The sequence below is a fragment of the Muntiacus reevesi genome, chromosome 2 (assembly GCF_963930625.1).
Source record: "Muntiacus reevesi chromosome 2, mMunRee1.1, whole genome shotgun sequence".
Classification (NCBI taxonomy): domain Eukaryota; kingdom Metazoa; phylum Chordata; class Mammalia; order Artiodactyla; family Cervidae; genus Muntiacus; species Muntiacus reevesi.
Genome location: NC_089250.1, coordinates 55,516,376 through 55,523,734, shown reverse-complemented (window position 1 = coordinate 55,523,734; position 7,359 = coordinate 55,516,376).

Here is a 7,359-nt window from a genome sequence, read left to right as displayed (position 1 = left end):
CCTATAAAGGAAGTACTTCAGGGTAAAATGGCTCCAGATTACCATTTGGGTTCTTTTTCTTTTTTGCTATGAGGGTTCTTAATTATTACAGCTCCAAGAACTGCCTACATTCAAATGATCAGTCTTGGGAAATAAAATATGCTTCAAGTTGGGTTAGCTTCTGTGAACAGTTCAATTAGCCATTACTTTGCAACCCCCATGGACTCTAGCCCACTAGGCTTCTCTGTCCATGGAATTTTCCAGGCAAGAATACTGGAATGGGTTGCCATTCCGTTTTCCAGGAGATCTTCCCAATCCAGGAATCCAACCTGGGTCTTCCACATTGCAGGCATATTCTTTACTGTCTGAGCCACCAGGAAAGAAAGACTACTTTGTAGCAAATCATCCTAAAATTTAGTGGATTAAAAAAATAGTCATTTGTTATTTTCCTCACAAGTCTGTGAACCATCTGTGTGGTTGTATTGATCAGGCTTGGCTGCTATCCACAGGTTGGCTTATAATGTGCCATCAGCTGGTGGCCTGGCTTGGGGTTGGCTGAGCCAGCATGGCCTTGGCTGAGCTGACCTGGCTCTTCTCCGTGTGGTCACTTGTCTTTCCACAGACTGGCCTCCTGCTGGAGGCAGGAGTGTGAGAAAGAGGGGGGATGCAGGGTGTCTGGGGGTGCCCCAGCTCCTGAAAGCAAAGCACAGGGCGGCTTGGATTCCAGGAGTCCAGAAACAACCTCTCTTTCTGGATATTAGGGGCCCTAAAATCCTATTGCAAAGGGCGTGGATATGGAAGAAGGTGGAAAATTGGAGTTACAGTTGTGTATTTATCAGAGATGGACAGCAAATTCCTCATTCATGTTTCACATTTCAACGAAATCTTTAGCCCTGGTAAGAAATAGAACTTCACTATACCCCAATTCTGTCTCCTGTACGATGCAATTTATGTTGCCTGGATCCTATGTCAAGTGGCAAAGATGCAAAATGTGCATTTGCCAGCATCGAGTGATGTGGTGTTCAAGCATTCGTGTTGATTCCGAAGTCTTAGCAGAGGACTTGGGCTCTGGGGTTTGTACCTCTGCTGTTCACTAGCCGTCTGCCTTTGAGTCAATGAATTGATCTTCTGAATTCCGGTTGTTTTCAAAACTGCAGGGGCAGTGTTGTCTCCCTCATAGGGCTGCCATGTGGACTTGGGTGATATATGCTGAGGGCTTGACATGCTCATTAACGTCTTCAATAAATATAACTGTTCTTGCTGTTTTGCTGGTCCCCTCCGGAGCCCAGCACCATGTCTGTGCCGGGGGAGGTCTGTTAAATGAATGAACAAATGATTTGAGACCTGCCCCTCAAGAGCAGAGCAAGAGAGTGCAGGCCAGGAAAAGAAGGCAAGGACGGTTGGCCAGGCTCCGGGGGTCTCTTGAGGAACGACACAGAACCCTGATACCCTGTTGTGTGTCAAATATCTAGGCTGCTGCAAAGCTAATGGGTGAATAACCCGAGGCTTCTGAAGGATGGGAAAAGGACTTTTTCTCAGAAATCTGAGATGATGCTTTTCTCTTGTTCAGTCACTCAGTCATGTCTGACTCTTTATGACCCCATGGACTTCAGCGCACCAGGCTTCCCTGTCCTTCACCATCTCCCGGAGTTTGTTTAAATTCACATCCATTGAATCAATGATGCCATCCAACCTCGTCACACCCTTCTCCTCCTGCCCTCAATCTTTCCCAGCATCAGGGTCTTCTCCAATGAGTCAGCTCTTCTTTTCTCTGATAGAACGTAAAACCACAGTGACAGCAAAGGGTAACCTTAATACTGTTGGAGAGGTTCCAAGCTCTTTCTGAACCAGGCACGGATGAGGGTCTGGGCAGAAACTTGTCTTCTGATGGACAGTCCTTGCTGAAAGACAGATGGGGCCTCATTGCTACAGGAGGTGGGGGGGTGGGCTTTGGTGGGAGAGGATTAAAATGTTCTTGGGGTCAGGAATGGGCTGGGAACAGTGCTGGTTACATCCGAAATGGGACACTCGGACCCTTTTGGCTTACGAGAAAGCTTCTGGGCCTGGGAGTTCCTGAACCCAGATGCTGGGAAAATCCTCAGAAAACTCTGGGACTTGGCTCCCTGCAGCTGGGCAGCAGCTGTGGGCCTGGAATTGGAGCCAACCACAAGTGGTGCCCACCTGCTCTGGTTCTCACATTTACCCCAACCTCGTCGGGGAGGAGGGGCCCGCCATCTCCCACTGGGGAGTTGTGGGGAAAATGGAGGAAGCTGGAAAGCAACTGTATGTTGAAAGGATTAGGGAGATGGGTGTTCAGCCTGCAGGCCTCCCAGAGTTTCAGGGTTAATTAGCAATAAGGGCTGGAACAGGAGAATTTGCACTATTTCGCACTCAGGCTTGAATTAAATCATCCTCTGACGTCAGATTTTCTGCACCTTCAGAATTGTGTGGTCCACACTGGGTAATGTGGGCTCCATAAATTTCGAGTTTATAATTGTTCTGACAGGGAACGGATTGGATTTTCCAATTATCTGTGAAAAAGTAAATTAAGAGCATGATCCTGATCGCATGGGACATGCCAATAGAAACAAAGTCCATGCCCTTTCTGCACATCTGTTGGTGTGTCGTAAATTAATAGGGTAATTACCGATGAGTCTTTTCCAAGTTGATCAGGATTCTGGTGGGTGACATGCTCTTGCTTTTGGCTGTGACTTGAGTCATACACATAGGCACTTGATGTAGCCCACTATAACTCTTTCGTTTCTGATGCACTGGGAATAGTTCACCCACAGTGAAGCTGACAAGGAATTTAGGGTTCATGTCCAGAGTCAGGTGGCCTGGGTTCCAGCCCCAGTTCTGCTACCTGCTGCCCTGGTTGATTCCTTACCTTCTCTGAGCCTCAATTTTTCCACCTGTAAAATAGGGGCTAATAAGAGCTCCTGCCAACAGTCATAAGCAATATGCCAGGTTGGCCAGAAGGACCACTTTGGGGGTGGATCCTCCAGCCTCGAGTCAGAAGCCTGCAGCCCAGGGCCAATCTTGACAGCAGCCTCAGGAAAGACCCCAAGCAGGAACCACTCAACTAACCCCTCCTACATTCCTGACTCCCAGACGCTTTTCTAAAATGTTTTTATTTATTTGACTGCCTTGGGCCTTAGTTGTGTTTCTCAGGCTTAGTTGCTCCAAGCCATGTGGGATCTTAGTTCCCTGGCCAGGAATGGAACCTGTTTCCTGCATTAGAATGTGGATTCTTAACCAGAAACTTTTAAGATAATAAATTGCTTAATTACTGTAAGCCAAAAAATACTGCTAATATTAATACTGACCAATAGGGTTAGTCTGAGGATGAAGTGAGTCAATGTTGGAGAAGTGCTTAGGTTGGTCTTAGCTTAGTGTAAGAGCTTGTAAATGTTAGAGGTAGTGAGCTTTGCCCTGATGTGAGAAGGAAAAGAGCAGATAAAATGGGGGATTGAGTTGCTAGATTTAGCAAACTAAAGTGTGGGAAACCCATTGCAATTTGAATTTCAGATAAACAATACATTTTTAGTAGAAGTCTATTCCATACAATCGTTGGGACATACTATGCTGGAAAATTACTGGTTGTTTATCTGAAATTCAAACTGAACTGTGTGTCCTATATTTCTTCTGGTAACCCAAGATCGAGGGGATTTCGTTCTGCACTTTCCAACAGATGTCTGTCTCTGGCGTGGCTCAGCCCCTTTACTCCCTAATTGGAAAACAAAACGAAACAGCAGTTTTCTGAGTATAGAACTGACTTTGGCAATTATCAAACCTGACAGGAATACAGAGGAATTACCATTTGCATCGCATCCTGGCAGAACTGCAAACTGGAATGATCCATCTGTAAACAGTCTGTTGAAATGATAGGAGAACTTGCAAATGTTCATACCCTGAACTTTGATCACAGAGGTATCCATCACCATGTTACTCAAAATAACAAAAAACCTGGGGGAAAAAACCTGTTGCATAATTTGAAATACTTCCCCAAATTTTCTAGCAAGAAGCAAGGAATCTGATGTGGGCTATCAAAGGTTCCGGTGGGGTTAGAAAAAATAAACAAGCATGTGGTCTTCTGGTTGGGCTATTGTCATCCTGGGGATGGACATTTGGAGGTGACTGTCCACATTCAGAGGGGCTCTTCCTGCAGACGCACTGGCCCCTTTACCATTCAGAGTTCACTCACAGACCATCAGCTCTGGATCCTTGACCCGGTGACTTACGCTCAGAGAAATGAAATCAGAGGATTGGATTGGTGTCTTAGGAAACATACAATGCATTGAAAATTCCTTTCACAAATAACCCATCAGGAACACCAGCTTTGCCTAATGACAGCGTCTGAGGTGGTGTAAGGGCTCCAGACAGGCTTAGGTCAGGCTGGCAGCGGTGTACTGGGAGGGTGCTCTTGTGGTTTCAATTCCAGCATGGGGTGAGGCTCCCTGTTGCCAAGGCAGTCACAGGCTTGCCAGATCCTGGAATGCTGGGGGACGGGGGAAGGGCGGGGGGTGAACGGTGGCCTGGCCAAGCTGAAGCTGGAATCTACAGCATTGCCTCACACTTGGGGAGTTGACGGGCTGTGGGTTCCCTATAATGATGTGTGTGAAAGAGTTTGGGACAGCAGAGGCTTTCCTGTAGGGCAGAGACAAGGCAGGAGGGTGCAATGGGGTCTCCCTGATCTCTCTTCTTGTTGGCCTGTGGACTCGAGATGCAGTTTCACAAGACCGTGGAGTCAGCCCCAGGCCCCGGGGGCCAGGGTTCAGGATAGGGCTTCTACCCTATTTGTGCTGCAAGTCTGGAGTTCAGGGCCAGCACTCCCACTAGACACAGTGAGCATAGCGCAGGAGCATGTAAGGCTTCCAGGTCCCTTTGACAATGCTGGCATTTCAAGTCAGAAGAAAAATGAACATTAGGAAAATAAGTATCTAATAACAGATCCTGCTTGGATTACATTCATCCTTATACCAACACAGTTGTAAAATATGCTATTCAATACTTTTTTATAGAAGAAGGGACCAGTAAGGAGAACCCAGGAACCCACTAAGACCACCATGTGGTTCTGGGCATCTTCAACATCCACCCAGCAAGGTCTTTCTCTGAGGATGGGTTTTCTCCTGGAAATTTGGGGAAAAGAAGCAGGGCCAGTGTCCTGCTAGAGGCTGTGAGTGGCCTTGTGTCCGTAGAACTCAAGAGGACCATGGGGATGCCAAGAAGTTCTACTTGTGCAGGTGGGGGCAGAAGCTGTGAGGCAGCATTGATGCCCTGCGGTCAAAAGCTGGGCTGGGGTGGAGCCCAGACACCTGAGCATCACCTTAATCAGTAGCACCCTGGGAGGTCCAAGGGCTCGGAACCAGAAACCTGGTCTCGTCATATCTCTGGGTGCCCACAGCAACCTCCTCGACCTCTCTCTGCCTCAGTTTCCCCATCTGTAAATGGAGACAGTGAGGACACTTCCTTGTAGGATGGTTATGAGGGTTACGGGAGCTGGTGCTTGTAAGCGTTTAGCAGGGTCTGTGCTGGGGTCTGTGTCTGTAGCACTTCTGTGTGTCTGCCATGCAGCCCTTCATCATCCGGTGGCCCACCTGTGTGGCATGAGAAGTCCCCTCTGGCCGCAGTCAGCCCCAGCCTGATCTGGATTATGGGAGCAGTGTGCACTGTGGCAGACCAGGAGTCCCCCACTGGTCATCTCTGCAAAGAGTCATGTGTTGAAAGACCAGCAGGAGGCAAGGTGCTCACTCGAGGGGTGCTGGGGTTCGCTCATAAAGGGCCATGTGCTGCTTCAGCCTCGTGGTGAGGCTGGGGGTGCCTGCCTGGAAGCAGCTGGGGAGATGGATGCTGATGAAAGGGGAGTCTTCCAGCTCGTTCTTCAAACAGCTCAGAATCACACACAAACCAAAGGACCTGGTGGAAACAGTTCAGAACTGACTGGGCGCTAGGCTCTGGGCTCGGCCCTGGGGCTCTGAGACTGGGCCTTGCCTACTAGAATCCTGGAGAGGTATCCAAGAGCCAGTGGGAGCGTGATCAAAGTTTAAGAGACAGGAGCAGACTTGGGGGCAGGGTGATAAGCATTTTGGAGAGCACAGTAGAGGGCAGACGTTCAGCCTCTAAGCCCAAAGCCTGATGGCCAGGGCGTAAATCTGGGCTCCCCACTTACTGGCTCTGTGACTTAGGGGAAGTTACTCAGCCTCTCTGTGCTGGTGGTTTTTGTGAGCGCTAAATGAGGTACTACATCTAAGTGTTTGGAAAACTGGCACAAGCTGTCTGTTATTGTTCTGCCCTGGGATCGTGGGAAGGCAGCCTCTAGAGAGGCCTCAGAGGATGAGCCCCCTTGGGCAGCCATACGGTAGGGGAGGAGGAGAGAAGTTAGGTTCACTCTAGAAGGGGCGCTTTTGGGATTCCTCACCAGTGGTGGTGGGGTTAGACGGAGCCCCAGAGACCCTAGGGCACTGCAACAACAGCCCAGCTGGGTACGAGGTGACAAAGACTTGAGGCCACTGGCATGCTCGCAAGCCTGCTCAAGAGAGGTCCATGGGTCACAGTGTGATGCATCTCTCTCCTGGCCTGTCCCATGGGGAGGGAGCTTGGCTGCTGCTGAACTCAGGTGCACATGGAATACAGATTCTTTCCCAGAAAACTCCAGAGCCCCGAGTTCCTTTGTCAAAGAAAGTGCCACCTGGCAGCGTGGTGACCGCCATCTGATGGGCGGCTGGGCTCCCCACTTACTGGCTCTGTGACTTAGGGCAAGTTACTCAGCTTCTCTGTGCTGGTGTCCTCACCTGTGATTTTTGTGAAGGTTAAATGAGATAATAATCTCATTTATTATCTCAAATCTAAGTGTTTGGAAAACTGGCACAAGCTGCCTGTCCTTGTTCTGCCCTGGGATTGTGGGAAGGCATCCGGAGAGCTTCCTGGAGAAGGCAGCCTTTAGTGTGGCCCCAAGATGCTTGTCCCCAAAGATGAGGACAAGGTGTTCTGGGGACGTCACAGGGCAGTGGCATCTGCTTTGAGTCTGCCTTGTTCTCACTTTGCCACGTGAGCTGCACATTTGTCCAGGAACAGCCACTTGGGCATCTGCTCAGAGACAGGGGTCTTGGTGACGGGGGTCCTCGTCATTTGTTCTGGGCTAAGGTCCCAGCTGCCTGTCTCATCAAATTCTCACAACACTCGGTAAGGACCATCTTTATATATGTCTTGTGTGTGTGTGTGCTCAGTTACCCAGTCATGTCCAACTCTTGCAACCTTCTGGACTGTAGCCCACCAGGTTCCTCTGTCCATGGGATTCTCCAGGCAAGAATACTGGAGTGGGTTATCATGCCTTCCTCCAGGGAATCTTCCTGACCCAGAGATCGAACTCGCGTCTCTTGT